Raw genomic sequence first — 25,189 nt, forward strand, 5'->3', positions numbered from 1 at the left:
AAAATAATCTTAAACTAATCTAACATTTCTTTTCATTTTAGCATCTATACTTACCAGATTCAGCAAGAAACCAAACTCTTTTGTACCCAAGTAACAAGAAATTAAGCCCCACTGTACTTAATCTTAAATATAACTGTAGAATTAAGCATAAACCACTCCTTTGAAATCAGCTGCTGCACTTAACCTGAAGTAAACTCAGTGCTTTAGCCCTTGGTGTCCTAATCCTTGTACTTAACCATCATCCAGAAACTCCTAATTGACTCTGAATGAGCCATAAATTATTTGCCAGCACTGATCGTGTTTTTCCTGTATGTCTTGCAGAATTCAGCAGTAAGCTGAACACTTCAGTTCCTGTTTTTCTGGACCCAAACCTAATTTCAAAGCTTTGATATAAGCCTAATTTTATTCTATCCCAGAGCAGATCAAGCTTTTGTTACCCTGAAAATAAATTCAGCCTACCCTTGCTTCATTCCTCATCAAAGTCCTAGAGATCTTAGTAGACCCTGAATCTTCCTGAATTCTTCAGATTCCCATGAACTGAAACCTAACATTAACCCTAACCCAAGCACAGGGCTTACATACATCCCACCAATCTATTCCAACACAAGCTGTTGGAAACAGTAGTCTGGTTTATTCCTTCTACCAATGTCAGTCCTCACTGTGTGCCTCTTGGATGCAGCAATCATCTGACTCCTCAGCCCTCTTGAGCCCTGGGTTACAGCCAAACTTTAATGCTAGCATTAATCACAACTCAGCATTTAATTTGCAGTTGTGGCTGGCATCTTCATCTCCATTTGCATTTCTGGATCAACCCTTTCTATCTGAACCTCTAGCTGCAACTCCAGACTTCACTGCAAGAACCCACATCCTATGCTGTTCTGATCTTCATGCCCTCTTTTTCTGAACCCAGTTCTTTACCCCTATCAATCACTAGCCTTGGAACCAACCCTTTTCTGTTCTGCTGCCACAAACCTTTCACCATGCCAACCCCAGCCATCATCCGACATCTGTGATAGCAAGTAACGAAGACATTCATCAATGTCCTGAAGCATCCATGAGGAGAATGGCTGGGTTTACTGTGGGAGAGTGTTTAGAAGAATGGAGATGGTGCTAGGTAAGATCTTCTGCTGTGAGGCACAAGTGCCTTACACAAAATTTTGAAAGGCTGCATCTTGTTGGGGGTGGATAATATCCAAGTTAGGCTAAAAAAAAAAAAAAATAAAAGATGAAAATAAGTTTTGTTGATTGCTGAGTTTTTCAAATCCTAGGGCCAGAAGCACCCAATGATCCACAGTTAACAAGTGGGGGTCCATGGTTAAGGTTTAAGCCGCATAGGATGATTGGCAAGATTCAGGTTGCCTTCAAATGAAGGTATGGGTTTCTTTATGGAATTTCTAGGCCAGAAGGCTTGTGAGGAAGAGTGCCATGGGCACAGTGGGGTTGTTTATTATGAGCTGGGGGAAATGGAGGCTGCTGCTCTATAGGTATTCTAGAACTGGGTTCTGGGTGGAAAGGACTGAACATTTTTCTTTTCTGCATTTGTCAAGCCCAGTGCATTCTAAAGCCAGCCTCTGATTAAAGCTAGGGTTAGAATCATAGAATATCTGAGTTGGAAGGGACCCACGAGGATCATCAAGTCCAACTCTTGGGTCTCCCACCCCCAAAAAAATAAAAATAAAAATAAATCAGACCATGTGTCTGAGAGCATTGTCCAAATGCTTCTTCAACTCCAGCAGGCTCTGTGCAGTGACCACTGCCCTGGGGAGCCTGTCCCAGCGCCCGAGCACCCTCTGGGTGCAGAACCTTTCCCCAACCTCCAGCCTGACCCTCCCCTGTCCCAGCTCCATGCCGTTCCCTCGGGTCCTGTCGCTGTCCCCAGAGAGCAGAGCTCAGCGCCTGCCCCTCCGCTCCCCTCGTGAGGGAGCTGCAGGCCGCCATGAGGCCTCCCCTCAGAAATGGCATTAGATTTGGAGTATGGGATGAGTATGGGCTAGAGATGGGGGGTTTGTATCCAATAGAGATGCTCAGGATTATTAAGTGGGGGATCAATGCTAGGAATTGAAAATGGCTTTTTGGCATTTCCTAGCCTCACAGGAGCTGTTGAATCTGTGTGTAGATCCTTGGATTTCAGCAATGTTTATTTTAAATGAGACTGGACATGCTCCTTTCCCCAAGGGAGACTGGTAAATGAGCTGAAATCATGCAGAGACATGAGGCACGGCCGCAGCAGTGAATTCCGGGTGCATGATCTTGAAAGAAACCCAGGCTGCAGAGGACTGGGTAGTGTGCCAGGATTTCAGCAGGGAGGCAACCTCTGTGGCAGGCACCCAGGGGAATCGGCAGGCTGGTTCAAGCAGCGAGCAGGGCAGTGTGGGATCATAGCTGAAGCGCTCGGAGTGATATAATTAACTTGAAAGAGGGATGCAGCTGCATAAACTCCACATCCACACTCACTGTGGAGTAGGAGCAAGCTCACATGATGGGAAGCCCTTCTGCGCTTGGCAGCACAACACAATTCCTCTCGCCATCCAAGAAGCAGCTTTCCCATACATGAAGGCGCTCGCTCCTCGTTTTGCTCTTCCACCTGCGTGCACTTGCATGCCCTGTGGGAAGACGTAACTGAACGATAGTGTCAACAGTCATGAGAGTACTTGACCTGTTTCTTTACCTTTGTGATAGACCTTGGAGCAGAAAGCTTGCCATAGTGTGAGCCTCCCTCCAGAGACCTGAAACGATAGCCGCTCCTCCTGGGTGCTGGCCCTATTGCTGATCTGGGAGAAACACACAAAGTAGAGCATGGAGGACAAGCTTGGCGATATAAAAATGAGGCTCAGATACTTACCCTGTGCAAAGTACCATATTGCTGACTGGTATGCCATCTGGGGATGGCGAAGGGTCCTTGAAAGCAAGGAGAATAGCACAAGAGAAAAACAAATAGAAATAGATTTTTTTTAATAACATAATAGTTGCTGTGGAATTTTAGAAAGTCAAATAACTCTGTCAGGGGTAAGGTGATGGGAATATACAACCATGGCTCCTTAAATGCAGCTTTCAGACCAGCCTTTTGAAGGCTGCTACCCCACCCAGCCACGTGGATAGGTCGGACTCCACTGCTCCCTGAGAGACGCTGGCAGCCAAAGAACAAGCCCAGGCATAAAAGTGCAAATCTGCTCACCTCATTAAATCCTGTGTAGGGCAGAGGATCAAATTGCTGTGCAACAGTTACCTTTTTAAAAATTATTATTAATTAACCATTTGCAGTAAATAAGAAAAAAATCTTCCAGATTTGTAATTGGCACTAGGTTCTGGGTTAATTCTTTGCTCTGCAAAAGGCTAGCACTGCTGTGCCCCATTAGAAGTGGCTGGCGCTAAAACGAGAACTTAATTCATCCAGTTACTTTGGCTATTAAAATTATACAATTTTTTTTCACCATTCTTTCTTCAAAATTTACTTGTGAAAAGTTATATTTTCACAAATACTGTGTTACTATCTTGGCATCTTTTTCTCTTTTCTTAGTGACCGCTTCTGCTTATGGAGAACATGATGAATTATTATTAAATATATATATATATCTCCTCCATTTTATCTCATGGAGAAGCTCCTTTTCTCCTTTTTTCACTAACTTGCGGGGGGGGAAGGAGGGGGGAGGAAGAGGGTTGTGTGCAAGAAAAAAAAAAAAAAGAGAGAGAGAGAGGAAAAAAAGAGTTTGGGGATCTTTTGAAGAAAAATGAGTTTCCTGTACTTTTTTTTCCTTATTATTTTTTTAAGTTAGGGAAATATTGAATAAACCTCTGTGAGCCACTGTACTACAGGTGGAAGATGGACATGCCCATACACTTGCTTCACAAGTTGAAGGAGTTCTTGTTTCGCCAGCCACCACTCCTCCGAGACCAGCATATAAATGCATTCATGAATTTAAATGCATTTGTTTTATATAAGGTGTTCACAGGAGTCTCAGAAGGAAAAGAAAAAAAAAAAAAAAAAAAAAAAAAGGACCTCAAGATTTAGAATTCTTCAAAATTGAACCTTTAATGTGCAGCCTAACCTGCACTCTTCACAAGCATATTTCCATCCAAGAACATACAATATTTCCATTAGTGCATACAAAGAGACTGATGTCTGAACAAATGCCTGTTCATGAATTTATACATGTAGATAATAATGAACATGAACCAGTTTTCAGGTCCATGCTGGATACTTATAATGAATTATTGTCCTTAGACTTAGTTGTAAATGTACTGTTTATAAGCATACAGCCATATGAACTCTGTTTTTCTTGAAGAATATATTGTGATAGGAATCCCCCCAAAACTCAAGAGCACAAAGGTTTCCCGGGGTGCCTTTGAAGGCTTTCTCCACAGAAGTTTGTCTTCAAAGGCTGCCAGAGCTCAGACATTCCTACGTTGCAGCGAAGTTTTTGAAGTTCTCCAGGAAGCTTTGTTTCTGTGTGGCCTCAGGACACTTCTGCTATTTGTTTTTATTTTTCTTGCTCAGAAAAAATAAACCGGGAGGTACCATGAAACCAAAATAATCCACGTATTAGGTACCACAAGAGGGTGCAGTTGCATTTTGTTAAATCTGGAGCCAACCACAAATAACAAACGGATTGCAGCAGCAGCTGCCTAGCTGCCTACAGAAATGACTAACAAAAGCAATTATAGAAAAAGATAAAAGAAAAAAAAATACAAGAAAAATTGTATTGAAACACGCTGAATACATTAATAAACAGCACTTTGTCAGGTGATGTTGGAAAAAAAAATCTAATACATTTAAAGTAGCATTGAAACCATAGCAGGATCCATTTGCAATTCGTTTTCTCTGAGCTATTGAAGAGCCACAAGTGCTCCAAAGGGAAGCACTCAGCTATGAAATACACTCGTCCATTTTAATTTGACTCCACAGACATTTTCAGAATGATCATGAAGGAAAAAGAGCATTTTTCACTTTTACCAGCAAAAATCTGCAATGAGCCTGGGCTTCAAAAGCAGGGTGTAATGAAGTCCAGAATTGTTAGGACTATTTTGCATGTCTGCCTAGCAAGGTGTCTTTATATTCCTATAGCTCCTACTATGAAAATACCCAACAGACTTGCCATGGGGACTAGCATCCCATTTTGAAAACCATACAAAGAACAACAAAAGTATGACGCATGCCTGCAAGAACCAGATAAGTGATCATATAACATAGCTGACAAGTGATCCGCATGCCGATAAGCAGTCATCACTGTCAAATAGCAGGCAGATTCCTGATCTGGTTTGTTGCTCTGTTTTTCATGCTTGTCGTTCCCTTGAGCCTCTGCCACCCAAAGGTGTGGACTCCCCACCTCTCAGTGCCTTCTGATCTATATGGGACACTTTTGGTCTGGCCCAGGGGCTGGATTCATGTGTGGGAAAAAGCTGAGAGGTGGTGATCTTCAGAGCTTCACTGGCTGATGTCTTTGTCACTTCTGCTCTCCAACTTGCTGAATTACCTGTTTACCTTTGGCAAAGCATGTGATTAACTTGGGTTATGGAAAATGACAGGCTTTGTTCTCTACCCACTATCATGATGATGAAGTCTGCCCTGATACAAAGGCAGCCAGGACAAAGTTTGCCATATTTAACGTGGAAACTGCCCTAAAATATAGACATTGAGATGGCTGCCAATTCTAGAAAACCAGAGGCTCTCTTGTACTTCGCAGCCCCCACCTGTCATCACAGACTCAATGTCACTTTTGCAGCACCAAGGCTATAGGATGGCCTGGCAGGTTATCCTCACTACCAGCATCCTAAATTTCAGTAAGAGAAACCCATCCCAAATCTTCTACTTTGCTGTCATCAGTAAATTTTTTGTGCATTTTTTTGAGAACTGAACCTAGCAGTATATTTCTGGATAACAAATAACAATGAATTTTGCCTTATGTTTCTATAGCTACAAGTATGTTTCCAAAGCTAAAAGCTGAAGCTTTTGCTTTGTAGACTGTTTTTGTTTTGTGTTTTTTTTTTTTTTTCAAAAGTGCCCAGTCCCAGCAAAACAGTTGTGAAATCTCATGTGGCATTTTTTACCTCAAAGGCCTAAGCTTTCCACAGAAGTTCTTTTACGTTTTTAAACAAACATGGCTTTTGAGGGCCTCTGTGAAACATCGTATTTTTGATGTGTTGAAACATAGCAAGTCACGCCACATGGATTTCATCACGTTACATTCACTGTCTATGACATTCTATACTTACCTTTATGCTTCGTGTAAAATATGGAGATAATATAAAATTCTTATTGCCAGGTTGGAGCAGTCCTAGTGTTCTCTAGGGAGGGCGTTTTCAAATGTGCTTGGCTTTGGCTTGATGTCTTCCCTTATTGCCGCCCCAGAATTTTCTGTTCATGATTTTTAACAGAGAAGTGGTTTCTGCAATATTCTGTTTTTCCACAGGAAAAAAGCTGGTTATGCCAAAACAATGTAGTGTCCCTTTGGGAGAATAAAAGAGAATCCAACATGTTTTGAACTGTCCAAGTGAATCTAAATGTTTTGCTTCAGGATGGCTTGTCATTACTCATCAGGAGTTTGTCATGGTTAGGTCCTTCATTTCTCCCTGTCATCTGGGGTCCCTGAATGGATTACATTTTCCATAAAGAACAATAGAGACCCTTCTAGCTGTGGTATGATGATCCATCAAAGATGCCCTAAGCCCACATTTCAAAACCCAAATATTTTGGAACTTTCCATGTTTTATTTTTCTTCCCAATTAGAGAACAAAAGCAAAAATATGGGACAGTGTAGGACAGACAGTCTGATTTTCAGTAGGCTCTGTTTTGAAAGAACTAGGAAGAGGATAAGTAAATTCCTGTGCTTTGGAAAATCCCACTTTAACCAAAAGCGAAAGGGAAAAATAAGCAAAAGGAAGCAGCATGTGAGCCACATTAATGTAATCTTTAATGCCACATATTTTTCTTGAGTATTTAGTATTTCTCTTTGTCTTTGTATTATTAATTAACATTGTTCCATTATTGTGAGGAGAATGATAAATGTTTCTTTGTATCCCATAATTTACAATTTATCATATGATCAATCAATTACGTGATGTTATTTGGCTACCACAATCTGTTTAAGGAAATGTAGGGACCATAAGCGGATAGTGAAGTAAGATATTACTTTAAAAAAAAAAAAAAAAAGAAAGAAAAAAGAAAAGAAAAAAGATTTTGATATTCTCTCTGCAGTTTTACAAGTCTCCAAAACAACAGAATATATTACTTACATATTTAAAGGAAAAAAATACCTACTAGATCCCTTTTAATATATATATATATATATATATATATATATATATAAAGACTCAAAATTTGGAGAAATGCATGTTGATAAAAGTTCTACTTTCTAAAAAAAAAATAAAAATTAAATCTTAACATTGTCCTTTTTATGCTTTCAGTCCTGAGTTCATGGCATGTGCAGAGATTTCTACTGGGCTTCTGTAGCAGCTTCCCCACCACCACCCCCTTTTGAAGAATACAAACCTAAAAAGTTCTGAAAAGCTGAGGCATATCACCAACTTAAATGCTCATGTAAAGGGGCTCAGGCTGGATTCCCCACTTGTGAGTCAGCTTCTAGAGAAATGTGCTGATAAAAGAGCAGGACAGCAGCCTGAAGCACGAAAAGAGAGGAACTCGGAAGCAGAGTCTTCCTTATTTATTCTTCCCTGTATTTTTTTGTTCTTTTTAAGCAAGGGGTGGATAAGGGAAGGGCTGCTACCACTTTCCCACAGTAATTGTTGCATGGTGGGAGGTCCATCCCAGTGCTACGTTCCTACCTAATTGCAAAGAAATGCTGGCTTAGCCTTTGAAGCCTCAGAGCAGAGCATCTCCAGTCTGCTTGGCAAGTAAGGCTTGTGGGAGGATATGCAGATAGTCTGGGGAGAGCTCAGCTTAGATGAACTAAGCCCCTACATGTGAAGTGAGACTGTGCAGAGGCTTACTCACCACCAGGTCAAACGTGGGTGTATTATTAAGAGATACCGCAGAAGTCATATCCCTGACATCAGCATGGGAGATTTGCTAAATTTCAAATGACTGTTCCCAGTTTGGAGGTCGAAGTACTTCTTCTGTACAGATCAGCTGGAAAAGTTACTTTCTTCTAACATGAGAAAACAGCACGTTTTCACAGTGCAGGTGTCCCCGCAGCGAGGCAGACTGGAAAGGAGCTGGAAAAGAGCCACATAGGGCCGAGTAACAGTTAAATATTAGGGAACCAGAGCCACTGGTTCTTCCCTCCTCCCCACCACTACCGCAGTCTCCTCATCCATCAGCGTAACCGCATTGGGGTTTTCTAAATTCTGAATTTTAGCAGAATTCAGACTGTGGCTGCAGCTGAGGAGGATTAAGGAGTCACTGGTCTCCTCCTTATGTGGTTACCTCTTTCCTCATAGCAGTGAGCACAACCATATATATCTCACTCCCTAGAGAAGTTGTATCAACCGAATCTCAATTTTTTTACAAAACTGCGAAGAGACTTAAACTGACTGATCGTGTTGACAGAACTGCAAAAATACCAGGAAAAAAATGATAGCTGTAGTTGTACTGGCAGACCTGAGGGGACTGAAGCCTTCAGTTGAAGGAATAGTGATGAGAAAACAGAAGATGGGGGAGAAAAAATAACAGAGATACGGGGTATGCCAAGAAAAGAAAATCGTATCTGACAGCCGTGCAACTTCCTGAGATCTCTGAATGGTGCAAACCACTCATGTTCACCTGTAATGGTGAACACCATGACAGCGAACAACCCCATCCTGATCAAAGCTCCGCTCCAAGGATTTGTCTGGCATCCCAGACTGAGGCATGATTTTGCTCCTGGAGCTATTCCCAAAGCAATAAACTTCATCACATTCATCTCCAAGTGAAGAGGAAAGGCTTTCTGGTGCCCAGGGACATCAAGCAGACAATTATCCTCAAAACACCAGGGCAAGAATAAACAACCAGGCATGGAAAATTCAGATCTGTTAAGGATTAATGCATAACAAAGGGCACCGACACAGGCCCCCAGTTTGTCCATCTTCAGCCAGGGTGGGAGCAGAGAGGAAAGGACCACCCTGAGACTCAAACAAGGCTGAGCTCAGGAACTACCAACCAGCCTTGAGGTGGAAGAGAAGACAGGGGAGTACAGCAGGGATGTGAAGAATGGGGTGGGCAGAGGAGAGGCTAGTTAGGGAAAGACTTGTCCCACAGGGCCATACGTATGTAATCGCTATGTATTTTAAGAAGAAAGTTGAATTTTACTTCACTTTGCTTAGTTTTATGAAGTTGTGTATAAAATCTCTGTATCAGCATGTGCATCCAGCAGCTAAAACTCAGGATGCCCTGGGAAAGAACTGAATTTGTTGCAGAATCCCCTAACAACTCTCTCTAAATGCTGTATTAACATGGATTTTGCAGCTAATAACATTAATCAGTGTGTTTCTTCCACAGTACCATCTTAGGCAGTCAGCACAATGTGCAAGAATAACTTAATAAGTAAAACCTATATGTATACATGCAAGTCTCCCAAAGTCAGCAGAAACTGCTCCTTTACGCTGGCTGCCAAATGAGGTCAGAAGTCTGTTAAAGGCTCTGAATGGCTCTAGCATTGATGTTAAAACCAAAACTAGTTCAGGTCAGTTTTAACACGTGTATTTCTTTTTCTCTTACTTTCTGAACAAGAGTGCACGACCCGCTCTGTGAGGAAGAGTATAAATTCCAGGTCTCTCAGAAGAACACAGTGGCTCAAAAAATGCATTACATTTTTCTGCACGTGTATGACTTCACAGGTTTCAGATTTTTCAAACGTGAAATTTAAATGAAAGCACTTATCTGTACCTATTTGTACCTGTATCCGTGCAGCTTCCACATTAAATCATGCAAGAACCAAAGATACAGGACTTGTAGCTGCTACCAACGCAGGGCTGGGTGTTAAGTGTTCATCACACTGCCCTTGAAATAAAGGCAATAGCTATTTTAAGTAACCATAAGCAATACTTATGTGCAACTCAAAGGAGATCGGATATAAAGAGATAAAGATTAGAGTACAGCAATACGGCTTTCATTATACAATGTAATCCAGCGTGTCTGATATAACTGGATGTGACACCAATGTAAATGGCAACAGGTTTGGAAGTGCAATGTTTTCCAAGATAGGGTATAACGTGTTCTCAGGATAGTTACTTCTGAGACATCAAAAATAATGTTTGATTCGATCTTTAAAAAAGAAAAAGGGAGAGAAAAAAAAAAAAAAAAAACTAACCTCCACACACTTGCTAAAAGTATAATATGTGTAAGTAATTGGTCATGTTTCAGAAGATCAGATGGAAATGTTATCTGAGTGAGAACAGAATACTTAATTTTGGCAATAGATGTGAGTAGTAAATACAAAGACCCCGGCTATTTGGAGATGCAGAATCATTTTATGGCAAAGTGGGATATTTGTGAAGCAAACATTTTGAAGATTAACATAAAGTTTAAATAGCATGCTTGCTTCAGAATAAGAAACAATGACAGATCCACCGCTTGGTACTTAACACCCCTTCCTTACTGAACTCCTAGATGCATATGCAATTTGCATTATATCCAAGGAAGATGTCTGACTTCTAAAAATCAATGATTTTATTAATAACTTCACTTTAAGAAATTAATGTGACAAAACAAAAACTACGCACTTAACAATTAGAATAATCAAATTCAAAAGAAATATCTATGCTTTGCTAAACTCCCAATTCTTAAAACTATTTACATAAGTACACGTGATTAATACTAATTAATTTTAAGAACTGCTTTTTGTAATTTGATTACATCATGCAATAGGCGATGGGAACTTGCCAAGGAATTTTAGGTGTTGCCATTCCATTATTTTTCATGCTTTTAAAGGTAAGATGAGGCCTTGACTACCATTTATTTCTCAAAATGAAACGATGGATTTAGGTCCAGGTTTCTCTTAAGTTATTTTCAGGAAGCCATGAACCTCTACAGTATCTTACTTTTCATTCCTATTTATTGGGAAACAATCCCACCAGTTTTGTTCAAAAATGTCTCAACGTTTCCAAGTTACTCTATACCCATTCTGTGTACCATATATTAACCTTCAGCATGTATTGTTAAAGCTCTTCAGGAAATCAGTCTGCCCACCTCCTTCAAAGTCTCAGGATACAAGTCCTGTCACAAAGGACTGTTTCACAGTCACAAAGCAGTGAACCCATATAGGTACCTGACATAGCCCAGTCCACCTTCCTTCATTTCATATCCTTTCTCTGCTCCTCCTTCTTTCTGCTCTTATACCTCTTATGTCGCTAAAAATACTTGATCTGGCATAATCAATTCTTGATCCTATCAATCACCAGGTAATTTGAACCAAAACACATTTAGAATTGTATACATGATTGCCTTCTTTAGAAATATTTAAGAATTTTCATGTAGCCTGTAATTAGGAATTTACCTGAATCTTTGTTATTATGTTAATGCCAACCTCAACAACAGCAATTCTCCTAAAATACTAAAAATACAATACACGTTGCTGCATTAACAAATGCTGAGCCTGTCTGAGGGGCTGGTCAGGAAATCATACACCGCACATGGCAGCAGTTCACCTCTGCAGTGGCAGCATCTCACACTGCATCCCAGCTGTGCTACAGCTCCTCCTTCCCCTTCCTGTAAATGGTCAAAAATGTAAATTTAAAACAAAAGGGAGGAGAAATTTGTAAAAGCAGGTGCTGGTCTTAGCTGACTCTCAGCTGAGACCTTTGCCAGCTACAGTTGATGCCTTCTGAGTGCACAGCGAGGGGTTTAAGCCCAACCTTTATGGCTTATGGCACTTACAGCACTGCAACAGATTTTAGAGCCCACTGAATAGCAGCAGAGCAGTAACAGAAGAGAGCTTTACCTAGGTAAAATGTGGCGACAGGCTGCAGGCTGACTCACAGGCAGAAGGTGGCAATGATGCTCCGAGTCCCTTCTAGCGCAGAGTTAAACAGAGTGAGCCACCAGCAGCTTGATGGGTTTAAGTCACCTGTTCAACATGGCCTCATAAAAACGAGGAGCGGTCAGACAGCCAGTAACAAGTGCAAGACAATTTAGGAAGTGGCCAGTTTTTCCGCTGCACTGAAAGCATGTCTAGCCTCCGCGACTCCAGACTCAAACCCTAATCTATTCTTTCACGTCCACGTGGTGTGGGGCTGAGCTTGTTGCCAGTTGCAAGACCGGTCATCTCCTCTTCTCCCAAACTGCTGTGCTATTTTAATCACACTGGGCTTGAAATTAAGCATGCCGGTCTCTTCAGGATTGAGAGAAGTCAATTGCCCGTGCAGCCCTAGTACTGGTTGTGGTGGCACATCTGGGCAGCCAACAGCATAAATGCAGTGATAGAGGTGACAGTCAACTGCTGCCTTTCAAAAACCCACCAACACACTCTTTATATAGGTCCTTGGGAGAGAAAGCAAACAGAGAGGTACTGAGAATCCCAGGTAACCTGTCACTGCCCCATGGGCACAGCCAGGTGCCAAGAGAAATCCCATTCATCTTCTGGAGGTCTGAAAACTAGACACCAAATTGCTTCCAACTATAAAGCTTTGTAGTCCCAGGGCAACAGCTTCGGCCCAAAGCTGCTCCATGTCTTAGAGAAAATGAGTAACTTTGAAGCATAATGATGACGACATCATCCTCGGGGCTCAGCCATTTTTTCAGATATGCAAGTTCTACCTCCGTGATGGAAAATTAACCACGCAGCAGTGCTTGCCTGTGTCATAGGCAAACGTGGCTGATGCTGGAGGTCAGACTGTGTTCCCAAAAGTGCTGGGAAGCAGCGACAGATGCAGGCCTCTGCCACTCTGCAAATACTCCTTGGTTAAGTAATTCGCTGCCCAGCTCGATTCGTAAAACCCGCTGTTGATTTCTAAATTAAAAATCAATTCTTCATAATGTGATTTAGGCTCCTGACAGGGCAGGAAAATGATAAGCTCCACCACGCTAACAGGATTGCATGAATGTGATTTATGGTAAGGAGCCTCAAAATCTGAAATGCTTTTTTTTTTTTTTTTTTTAATTTTGTTAGCTGCCTGCTTAGTGTATTTATGGTCCTGTAAAAGCAAAGACATGTATTGTCTTAAATTAAAAACTACAAGTGGCTTTACTTTGCATCCCTGCCTAGAGATCTCGTGTTTTGCTTGCTTTTAATGATTAAAACTACACTATTAGATTACCATTAGGGATCAATACAATTACCATTTTATATTCAGCCTGGGAACAAAATAAAGGCACGATAGACACCAACGCTATTACCGCACCAAGTTTTGCTATTAGCGGGCTGAAAGCAATAAAAGATCATTCAGAGTGATAACCACCAATCTGCCCGCCTAAACTTCAACAACTTTGTCTCCTTAGGGTGGTTTGTTGTTGGTTTTTTTGGGTTGTTTTTCCCCGCTTCTTCCTGCAGCCAGTAACTGGATGCGTCGCAGCGACCTTTCTCCTTTCGCCCCACCTTGACGCAAACCCAACCTTTTTGGGTCTTCAACCTGACAGGACTGCGGCTGCTGGGACACCCCTGCCTCCAACCACCAGGGAGAGGACAGGGGGAAGAGCCAAAACCCAGACCTTTCGGCAGCCCCCCGGCGCTGTGGCGGAGGGGCCCCCCCGCGCCACCATGTTGGCTGCCTCAGCGGGGGCCGCGCCGCCGCCGCCGCCATCCCGCGGCGTGGGGGCCGCCGGGCTCCTCCCCGCGGCCTCGGAGCCGGGCGGGGAGCCTCGCCCGGGGGCAGGCAGCGAAGGGCGAGCCGAGGCGAGGCCGGCAGAGGCGAGGCGAGGCGAAGCGAGGCGGAGAAGCCCGGTTATAGGGGCGGGGAGTCTCCTCCTCCTCCTCCTGCCGCCGCCAGGCTCCAGCTCTCCGCACGCTGCCGGAGCGCCCGGCTCCCTCCTCCTCCTCCTCTCCTCCTCCTTTTCCCTCCTCCCTTCCCCTCCTCCCCCCCTTCCCTCCCCGGGTCGCCGCCAGGCTCCGGGAGGAGCGGGGGGGGCCCCGCTTCCTTCCCTTCTCCCCCCCCTGCGGCTCCCACCGGCGCCGCCGAGGACAGGCAGGTGAGGACCCGGCCGCGCTGGGGGAGAGGCGGCCGCGATGGCGGCGGCGGCGGCGCCGGGCAGCGGAGGAGGAGGCGCTAGGCCCCGGCCGCCCTCCTCCCGGCCGCGACCCCTTCCTCCGCCCGAAGTTTCTCGGCAACTTTCCTGCCGGGGCAGCGAGCGGGGAGGCGGAGGGGCTGGAGGGGGGCGCGATGAGGCACGGCCCGGGGCCGGCTGCGGCTCTCTACGGGGACCCCCCCCCCCCCCCCTCCCGGGGAGGGCTCGGAGCGGGGCGGCGGTGGCTTGGGGGGGGGGGGGGGGGGGATCTAGGAAATTGGTTTCTGAAGGGGCCGCGCGTGCCTCGGCTTGTTTTATTTTGTATATGTAAATATAAATGTATCTATTTTTTTCGCTCCGTGTTCTGGTTCGCGTCCCTCCACCTAGCAGGAACACGACCGCCTGAGATTTCTGACTCACTGGTTTGAATATTCAGTCACAACACTTCATCAAACCTCCTCATGTTCCTTCCATTTTTTTGTTTTATTTATTTATATACATATATATATTTTTTTAAAAGCATTAAAACCCCATCCCTTGCGGAGACCGCGTGCAACTTTCCCTGCTGCAGCCCCCCCGGCGAGCGGAGTTGGGTGCGCGTCCCTCCGGGCGCTGCCTCATGCCCTGGGTTCAGGCATCCAGGGGCTCACTGCTTCAGGATGGCCCTTTCCAGGGCTCAGATATGTACAGACACATGAGCCAGTTCATGTCAAAAAAAGTAGGATATGAAGGCATGCAAACCTCCTGATTGCTAAGGAGGTTCGTTCAGGCCTACCTGCTGAATTTGAGCCCGGGCAGAGGCTGGCTGGTAATTAGAAAATAGCTGTATGAATTCGCTTCAGCTGGCAGGCTGAGCCAAAGCCAGCTTAAAACCTAGAGCGTGTTGCCAAGGAAAGTGTATTGTCTTTTTCTTAACAATCCGTCGGCAGCTGAATGAAATTTCAGAGAAATTTTGCAAGCAAAATTGACCTTTAGTTGAGGAAGCGAGATACAAAAGTTTGCTTGTCTCTTTTCTTTTTCGTTTTTGGAAGCCAAGACTGTAAGAAGGCTTTCTAATAAAACCATGTTGTCAGTTACATTTGTAACGCCGTACTTCATACACTGCAACAACTGCATGTTTCTGCAGGCTTGGTAAGTTTCAGGATTGTTCCTTTCCAGCCAAAAAAAAACAACACAGCTCATATGTGTATTTCCTATGCATGATTGTAAATTCAGCTGTAGAGGGTTCCTACTGAACGCAGAGCCCCTGGGTGTGTTTTATACAGCCAGGGTGCAAGGGTTAATTTCAGGATGAGGTAGCGTTTGTGACTTGGACAGGAGAGCAGCACTGTCACTCAAACGGGTTGTGTTGAATTTCAGAGGAAAGAAAACAACACAATACCAAGTATATGAAACTGTGTCGATAGTTGGTAACAGTGATTGCCAATAATTGTTTTATTCCGCCGGCTTTGTTAGCTTTATTTCCTCAAAAAGTGCAACTCAAGTGCAACTGCAACATCTGTGTGCCTGTCAGTCCCTCTAACAAATCTTCCAGCTGTTAGCCAATTTCAAACAAATTTGGCAGCAGAGGTCTCCCAGGTGGACAATTTGTATGAAATTTGTGAAAGTAAGGAAGCCAGGTAGAAAAGAGTTCTTAAGCTGCACACCGGAGAGTTCACGTGAGCACTTCATTTGAGCTGGAAGTCGATGCAGGAAATTAGGCTTCATCGGTTCTGCTGTTCGCAGAGCTGCCCGTGTAGTTTTTAATAACTTCCTAATTTTGAAGCCCTAATATTCCTCTTTGAAATCTGGAGAACTTCATTTGGAGGGTGAGGCCATGGTAGCTGTAATCTGTATTTCATATTATAAAGAGGGATTTATTTTATTCTGTTTTTTTAATATTTATGACCTTGTAGTTCTCTGGCTATGAAATAAATGAATGGCACTAAAACTATATTGGAATTGCCAACTTATTTGAAATAGCTAGAGGAGTGTCACGCTTAATAAATCTTTGGTGTGGTGCATAGTGAGTACCAGAATTATTTCTTGAAAAACTGTGGTTTATAATTTAGTGATTTTTTTTGTTTTTTTAATCAATACTCTTCTGCACCAGAGGAATATTCTTCGTTTTGAGACCTGTGTACTTCCTGCAATTCCAGAAGATAAGTCAGGACTGTGTTCGTGCTGATAAAAGATTGTCATCATGTGACGGGGATGTGAACGCCCGCGTCGTGGCTCATGTCAGTTCATGTGGCCAAAGTTTACTTTATGAACGCGCTAGCTGCACAGTTTTACTTTCCTGTATGCTCTGTATGTGGGCAACAGCAGCGTGTTTTCAGTAGCTAATTCCTCGTGTTCAGACCAATAGTTAAGAGAAATACATTCTTTCATCTTTATTTCCCATTTGGATCAAACTGTTTTGCCTTGTACTTTGATCACAGTTTGAGTACGCTAACTTGATGTTAATTTAGAAATTGGTGTCAGTATTAACATGCAGACTGCCACAAGAGCTCTTGCTTACTCGGCTGTGTCATATTGGGCAGCTGTTTTCAGGTAGGACACCTTCCATGCCTTTACAGGCTGTGGTTTTTGGGAAGCCCTTCTGAAAGGTTTTGGCTTCTAGTACTGGAAATCCTCTGGAAGTTGACAGAACAGGTCCAATATTGAGGGAGAAATGTAGTTCCTAAAACTAATCTTAAAAGTAGGGGCTAATTTTTAGGCTCCCAGAGGAACCACCTTTGACTACAAGAAGACAGCTCATTCTCTGCCTTTATTTCATTTCTCTCCTTGAGAATGCCAGGAGGGTGCCGCTTCATGGTGCTGGATTTTATGATGTAGCGACCACTATTTCTTGTTAATGATTTTTATTTTGAATACAAACTGCCTTACAGTTGCCATATGGTAACTTCTTTCAATCGCTGCAGTCCTGGGCTGCATTCAAACCAGTGACTTGGAGCTGTGGGGTTCCAGAGCGTGTTAGCAGTTGCCAGGTTTTAAAGGCAAACCTGAACAAATTCCCATCCGTATGCTGAAGGGGAAAAGTAGTATTGAGAAGATGCTGTCAGCTAACTGCAGGACGAGTTTAATTTTAATCTTCCAGAGGTTGTTCTTACTGCCAGCTCCACCTATGGGAATAGGATTTATTCTTCATGGTGCCAGTGCATCAAAGCAGCACCGAGGCAAGTTGGTGAAGCGAGTGGGACTGCACCCCTAGGTAACGTTAACACACACGGCTGGTTGAGGGATCCGAGATCGAGATGATAGTAATGTTAGTGACAGAAGTAAGGAGAAATTATTGGTTGTGCACGAGTTTTATTCTCTTCAGATTTAAATAGATATTCTTTTAAAATGTGACTGGCAATGGGATTAAAGCCACCAAGCGCCCCTTTCTGTTGCCCCTTCAGGTAGGTGCTTGCGTGGAGTGCTGGGTCTCACTGTGTCTCATGCTCTGTCCCAAAAATTAATAATTGAAAGCTTCACTCTGCTGCAAAAAGTCCCTGGGCTGAGGGTCTCCTCTGGGGACTGCCTGCTGTAGGTTTTTCTCTGACCCCACAGCTGAGCGGGATGCTGCAGAAGGGATCGTCAGCAAGCGCATCTTCAGCCGTGCTGGCTGTTATCGCTGAGATTGGGGCTTGGCTTCGATTTTTCGTAACAGTTCTCTTACTTAATGTTACAGGATATGGCGGGGGAGTGCCAAGGAGGTAATGACCACCAAAACCTCAGGCAGGCATTATCTGGTTTTCAACTTCTTGAGTACTCTGAGGGGCCACGTGTGGAGTTAGATCACCTTTTTTTTGGCTGGGCTAGCTCTGTTTTATCTTTGTATTTTTGGAAGGCAAATGTTATTGTAATGGCATTATATAAGATAGATGTAATCAATACAGATGCTTACATCTTTGTGTGTTTATGGAAGTTGTGCATTCTGATGGTGTAGTGGTTGTTCAGTGCTACTGATCTTCAAATAGCTTGTCTTCCAAATCAGTACTTCAGGAGGAAGCAAAACTTCTGTGGTTTAAGATAAATGTTTCTGTGGTTTTCTTCACACCAGAAGTTTAGAGACATCTGAGAGAAAAATAAATGATTCTTCAGAAGCTTAGAGCCACCCTTTCTGTTGGGATTTTAGGCTGAGGCTTACAGAAGTGAGTCACTTCATTTACTTACATTGCTGGTGAGCTGAGTAAACACGGTCACAAGAGTTAATCTTTGTAGATTGGGGTCCCTAATTTCTTTCTGGGGAAACTTTGATGCATTTGGTTAAACTGATTTTTCAAGTTAGTCTTCGTACAGGGGGGCTTTGGTTCAGTGGGGTTAACTTCCCTTCCTTTGCACATGCCCAAAGCACCTTCTGACCTTATAAAAATGAGACAGCAGAAGTGTTTTATCCGTGGTGTGTGGTATCAGGTATGCTTACCAGCATCGATGGCCCCGTAGCAAAAGAACGGTAGGAGCAGAAGACAGCATTCTTGTTTGTCTACGGTTCAGGAAGACCTTCTAATGTTTCTACTCCGCGCTTGAAATGTTCAGCTTCAGGAAGAAAAATGCAGTTATCTGGGCTAAAGGTTCTGAGATTTTCAACCATACTTAATGCCCTCACGACTGTAATAAAAGACAGTGCTTAAGTGAGGTGTTTAAGGAGTAATTAGAGGGTACCCTGAATCCCTTGTGTATTGCAGTTGTGTAGCGTGGTAACTGCCTTTGGCAGTCAGCCAGGAGAAGACGACATAAAACAAATTAATGCTGAACGATCCCACGTTAATAAGTTGTTTTTAAGTGTGGTTAGGCAACAAAATTAATATTTACGCTTAAAATTTGATGAAGGAAAGAATAGGTCCGAGCTGTGTAGTGCTTTCTTGCTTTTCAAGAACATTTCATTGGAAACTAAAATCACAACATACACTTGTAATGGATTAAAAAACAAAACAAACAAACAAACAAAAAACTCCCAAGTGCTTATGTATATACCTTGCTCTACTCTTCTACACTCCTTGTGCTTCTGGTCGTCTTCACCAGCCTGGCTTGTTCAATGTGAATACTCTGTTTTGCCAGTGATAGTACCACAAAGTCCAGAAACTGTCCTTGGCACGGGCTTTCTTGGTTCTTATGCTCCTCAACACCCAGCACAGCTTGCCTTCCCAGGCAGTGGGTGCTAGCGGTGGGCTTCTGATCCAGTTTGGGGAGAGATTTGGGTTAAATGGACTTCTGCTGAGATGTTCTTTCAGTGGAGTTAACTGAACGGTATGGGTGCATCAGAGAGGAGACACAGTTTTGGTCAAACCGTGCTCCACTGGAAAACGAATACAGAGTTAATGTATAGGCAATATACATTTAGTTTTCAAACTTTGCATTTACCTGTTAATGCTTTTTTCTACAGATTGGCAGAAAAACATCAGTTTCAAGGAGCTATTATGTGGTCGAGGAAGGAAATCCAAATATAATAATAAAAGTTCTATACTTTACTGTAAATTTCTTAAAATCAGCAAGTTTAGTAGTACATTTTCCTTTTTTTTTTTAATTTTCTTTGATTCTGATATTATTTTCTGAATGTCTGCAGTTTGAGATTAAAACCTTATCTTAATACTTTCCGAACTGAAGTCTTCAGAAGCATATTCACAGGCAAAGTTTTTGGTGTTTCAGAAAAAAAATTAACAAAGTTATCCTGTGAGAAACTGAGAATTAAGGGCCATGTGTAGGTCTGAAATATGTTTGGAGTGAGTGGGCTCCAAACACAGTTTAAAAATGTTTTATAAATCTGTTTTATATGATTTGAAAATGAAAAATTTGCATGGAACCTAGTAGCAAACTTCACGTTAAGACATGGTTTTTATATTTATGTAAGGACTAAGCGAGGGTGGGATGGAATGGGAGGAAGGCATATGATGATAGAAGTGTATGTTTCATGTCTCTCTTCCTATATTTTTTTGAGTTGAAAACAGAATGTGCAGGGAGAATGCTTTACTTCTTTCTTCCTTTTTTTTTTTTTTTAATGCTATTAATGATTTAGTATTTAAGATTAGCTCTGATGTCAGTAATTAATTCGAAGTAGTCCATGTTTTCGTCCTTGTAGGTGCAAACTCATTTGGTGCTACTATGAAGCTGCACGCCTTACCTGCCACTGGGTAATTTCCCTTAGTAGAAAGTCTTGCAATATGCGACAAGTGAACCTGAAAGCACAGGTTGTTGTGTTTCCTAATGCAAATTTATGTAAGGCTTAGGTAACATCCCTGGGGCAAAGGCCTTTCTCTGCTTTGAGTGATGGCCAGCCCAGGTGAGCTGTGCATCGCTGCTGTAAGAAGGCTGTTCCTACTGCATGGGCGTGGAAGACCTGGGTTTGTCTGGTGTGTTTTTTTTTTTTATCTTAAGTTGTAACAGTGTTTTTCTTCCTTGATGCTCCTATTCAGTACATAAAGCCTCCTGAAAGGACAGCTGTCATGAATCAGACCAAAGGTCTAGATCAGATCTCTCTTTATTAAAAGATTATTTAGAGATATTAAGACTTTATCCTGAACTCAGAAACAGGGAAGTCTCAAGTAAAAGTTTTTGGAACCTCACTTAAGGGGAAAATTTCAGAGTAGGTTTGCTCAGCTACAGGTGGTGGGTCTGATTCTGCCTGTATTAAATAAAAAGCATTCAGGTTTTCTTCCAGCAGTAGTATCTCAAAATGTACATGTGCTTTCTAGTTTCTGAGGCACGTGATATTTGGGATTTTTGCCAAAGTATGTTTTCTGTTCTTTTTTTTGGTGTGTGTCTGTGTTCCCCCCACCTCCCCAAGTTCTAGGTAGATGGTACGTTAATAGAATGACAACATCCTGAAAACAAAGGGAGAGGTTTAACTGATTTGTGAAGATTGGTTTAAAGGGTTATTAAAGGTTATAATAGTACGGTCCAGATCTCATCTATACCTGACTGGAAAACATGCTTTGGAGAGAGAGGGAGTATACTATTCTCACTGTGGACGCCCATATTTAATTCCTTTTTCATTGTAAAATTAAATACTCTAACCAGGAATGTATATGGTAAAATACTGTTCCTTTTGAAAATTACTTGTGAAACAAAGAGAGTTGTAGGGGAAAACAAGATAATTCCTGAGCTACAGCTAGTCCGTGGAAATTGTCCTGAATAAAATTGCTTTTCACAGCAGCTATACTTTTTCAAGCCTGAGAAGTAAGTAGGTATTGTATTAATATTCTTTGAAGGTTAGGAGAAAAAGATTTTGTAGTGTTTTTTTTTTGGTGTTTTACGTTGTTGATTTTGGCTTTGTTTTTTTTTTTTTTTTGCATTCTGGGGTTTTCAAATAAGCGAGCAAAATTCAAGGACAAAACTCTCAACTCCTGAAATAACACAAAAATTAAGCAGTGACTTGTACATGGTGTTAGAGGCTAAGATGCAATAGTAATATGGCTAATTTTTTTTTTTTTTTTTTTTTTTACTTTTAAGTACAGCTTTCTACTTGAAGTACAGTTCTACACTTAAAACGCAATTCATAAATCATAGTGACTGAGGTTGCTCTTACTACTTTAAAAATAGCTTGCTGAATAATTATATATATTACATAATTTGCTAAAGATATCAATCTTTTTCATTTTAGGAAATACTTCATACACTGTAAAAACGCGTAGAACTGATTGATTCAGGTTATCATGATACACGAAAAAAGGCACAAGTGATAGGTTAGAGATGGAAACCATATTGCTCTGAAAATAAAATTGGTTTGTTCATACAAAGTAGCTATATATAAATATTCTCCAATTACTTTGTATTGGTTATTAAAAGTAGGACTTTCTTATTACCTTTTTTTTTTTCTACCTTTACCTTAAGTTTGATGTACCATCCAAATACTATTTACATTTGGTATGTACATGCTAAAACCATGGCCAAGTTAATACAGGGTGATTTGTAAAGTGACTTAAGTTAACAAGCATGACACCTCGATTTTATATGGTATTTTAAATGAATATTTTAACCTGGTCTTGTACTTCTTAGCTCTTTTCCCAGACAAAGAGGCTGAGTATTCCTAGTCAATAAATATGTTGACTCTAACTGTATCCTAGGGTTTGGGCTAATCTTGCTAGGTTTTTTTGCCAGTGACGTGGATTTTCCAATTGTACTGTTTAATAGTAAAATGTCGTAATAACTTCTTTTAAGTTACACGTATAATTGTTAAGCAATGAATGCATAATTTATTTGAAAGACAGTTTTTTCTTCCCATTTCATCTTCAGTGGCATTTGAATGGAAGCAGTGATAGAAATTCATGTAAATTACCAGTGTTATATTTTAAGGTATAAGTTGTTAACGTGGTAACTTTTAGATAGGATTTTAGAAGGTGATAATTTAAATGGAAAGCATGTTTTGTTTTAAATCTGATAGATGTATTTACAAGAGGGAATGATAGCTTCAATTTAATTGGTTTTGGTTACCAAAAACTCTGCAATGTTCGAATGAATGGATATGTACTGGTAAGTTTTAGTTTTCTTTGAAAACATGAACAAAAATCTGGCTTCTTCTGATCATATTTTGCCTGAATGTTTCACAGACTGTAGTGAACTGATATTATATAATGTTAATTTGGATAGAGATCCTCTATACTTGTAAGAGAAGCTGGTGGTTAAGGTACATCAGCGTTCAAATTCTGATTCAAGGTGGTTACGAGTGAGCTCTGCCTAATCTGAATTTGTTTAAAATTTTGTTGGCTAGCATAATTTCAATAAAATTGGATTTAATATAGGTTATCCTAACAGTAAATTTAGGTCTTACTATAAATAGATGTTGTAATTAGAAATAAATACTTATTTCTCAACTTTAATTATTGAAAAATGCAATTGGACAGGTAACTTTACATTATAAAGTGGCATATGCCCAGCTAGCATATGACTCTGATTGCCTGTACAGATCTGTTATATTTTCCTTTTGCTCTTGCAAGAATACTCAGAAGTTAATGTTACTTACTGCCTTAGATATCAGGTAGTATCCACAGATAATCGGATAATTTAGATGTCTGAATCAATTCATCTTCAGGCTGACAGAGGAACCTGCCAAAACTTTGGAGCCAGCAGAGTAATCGCAGCGTGAGAGATTCTTGAGGAAACCCCAATGTGCAGATGGGCAGTTGGGAAGTTTGTAAGTGATGTTGCTGCATGACCTGTACAGCTGGGAAACCGTGCAGTTGACCTGTTGCTTCTGTTGACCTATTTCCTAGACTTGGACGTTTCTCCACCTCTCAGTTCCTGTGAAACTGAAAAGGCAAAGCAGGCTGCATTAAATGATGCAGTTCTGCAGCCAGAAAATTGGAATTACTATTATTATTTTTAAAACCTTGCCATATTAAACAATTTCTCATGTGCTTTAAACTGAAGTGGTAATCAGACTTCTTTCCATTTTGGATTGTTCACTTCATCAAATTGGTTGTATATTTGTTTTTTGTTTTTTTTTTTTTTTCAACTACTTAGGAAGTAGAAAAACCCGAATCTGTTCTTATTCACGGATATTTTAGTTTTGCTGTTTTAGGACCTGATCCTTTTTCACGTTGAAGTTAAGTGCAAAATTCCTCTTGACTTCAGGGAGAGTTGGATTAGCTGTACATAAAAGGACCAAAAAGGATAAGTGGAGGCAACTGTATTGAAGTAGGCTTCACTGGAGTATAAAATGAAGACAAAGAAGTGTGGCCTGCCTTTACAGGCAATGAAATTGGATCTGCTGTCTCAAACAGCTAGGCTCATTTAGCACTGAATCAAAGAGTTTTTTTCCTTTTTCCAGTTAGATAGAATCGGTTGTTCTGATTCACTGCACTGAGCAATTTCAGATGTCACTTACTTTTGACTAGGGATGTTTTACAGTATCAATCTTTTAGCACCGGAAAGCCGCAACCTGTTTATGAACTCTTGTGCGTGTGTGATGTAAGAAATAGGAGGAGAAAACGCAAACACTTTCTAAACTGTTAGCAAATTTTCAAGCCATTCACCTTCTCAGTCGCTTAAAGGGCTCTATATGCCATTTAAATTTGATACAATTTATACTACTAGTGGTGTGGGGTTTGGGGGGCTTCTGTGTTTTCTACGTGCTTCACATAGCCTCAGCATCAGGGCTGCTGTTCTGAGGGGCTCTCCGTGGTCTTGCTGAGGTGGGAAGGAGATTCACTCACAGCAGAAGCTGGGCTGGATGTCAGCCTGTGTGTTTACCAGGGGTATGCGGAGTAATTTCACTGACTTCCACAATAGACAATAGCGGCTTTGGCATCTCTTTTGTGCCTTACTCCGTGGTGTTGTCTGTGTTGTGTACACAAACAAGGGAGAGAATTTGCAGAATGAACTGAAATGCAGTGATTACTCATGTCCTATTGTGTAATACTTCATGTAAAATGTATCGTGTGTCAATTTTGCTTCTCAAGTCTTTCTTTCAGTGCTGCTAGGATCTGTTGGGGATCACGAATTAATTCAAATCTCTGCAACTATTTTGACCTAAGCAACTGGATGGCTTTCTTTTATTGCCTCTTTGAAGCTCCACAAAGGGAAGAAGGGCTGGCGCGTTGTAATCTCCTTAGAATAATCGTAGAATGAGTGCTTAAATGCTGTTCAGCATTCCTTTATTAATGTTTCACAAGCAAAATGAAATCCCATCAGTGGGAAGAATGCAGATGCACGGCGTTGTAAGCTGTTTCAGCTTTCGCAGCTCTGCAAAAAGAAAAATTCCCCGAATCCTGGCTGCTGCTGCAATATTTAGCTGGGGTGGGGTTAAGCAGCAAACTAAAATTTGCTGTCATACTTGAGGTGCTACGTTTACAGAGCAAAACCTAAAAAGGGCTTTAAGATCAGTCGTAGTTAGGAAGGTTATTGAAGCACGGGCTTCTTCCCGGAAACATCCTGTACTTTTGTTGTCTTCAGCTAGCTTCGTCTATTCAGCGTCCTAACTGCTTCTTTTGGTTTTTAGAAACTCTTGCTGCAACTTCTTTGTGACTAAAGCACATTGTCAATCAGCCCAAGCCTCCCCATGCCAGCCAACTGTCCCCTTAATGCAGCAATTCAATGGCATGAATAGAGCTCATACTTTAAGGAGACAATTGGCTACCAGAGCCCGTGCCAAGTTGATTTAACTTTGCACAAGTGTGAAAGAGTTTTTAAATGGATGCT

At 41.7% G+C, this 25,189-nt stretch overlaps 1 protein-coding gene across 1 annotated transcript in view; it reads left to right on the plus strand.

The window, feature by feature from the left end:
- The first annotated feature begins 13,856 nt into the window (after positions 1-13,856).
- The window catches only part of YES1 (YES proto-oncogene 1, Src family tyrosine kinase), a 50,475-nt gene continuing 39,142 nt past the window's right edge, over positions 13,857-25,189 (plus strand). Inside the window, exon 1 of the mRNA XM_084281806.1 lies at positions 13,857-14,053. The gene's annotated coding sequence lies outside the window, so the exon portion shown is untranslated. The remainder of the gene's footprint in view (positions 14,054-25,189) is intronic.

This window comes from Netta rufina (genome assembly GCF_964035555.1).
Source record: "Netta rufina genome assembly, chromosome: 2".
Lineage (NCBI taxonomy): Eukaryota > Metazoa > Chordata > Aves > Anseriformes > Anatidae > Netta > Netta rufina.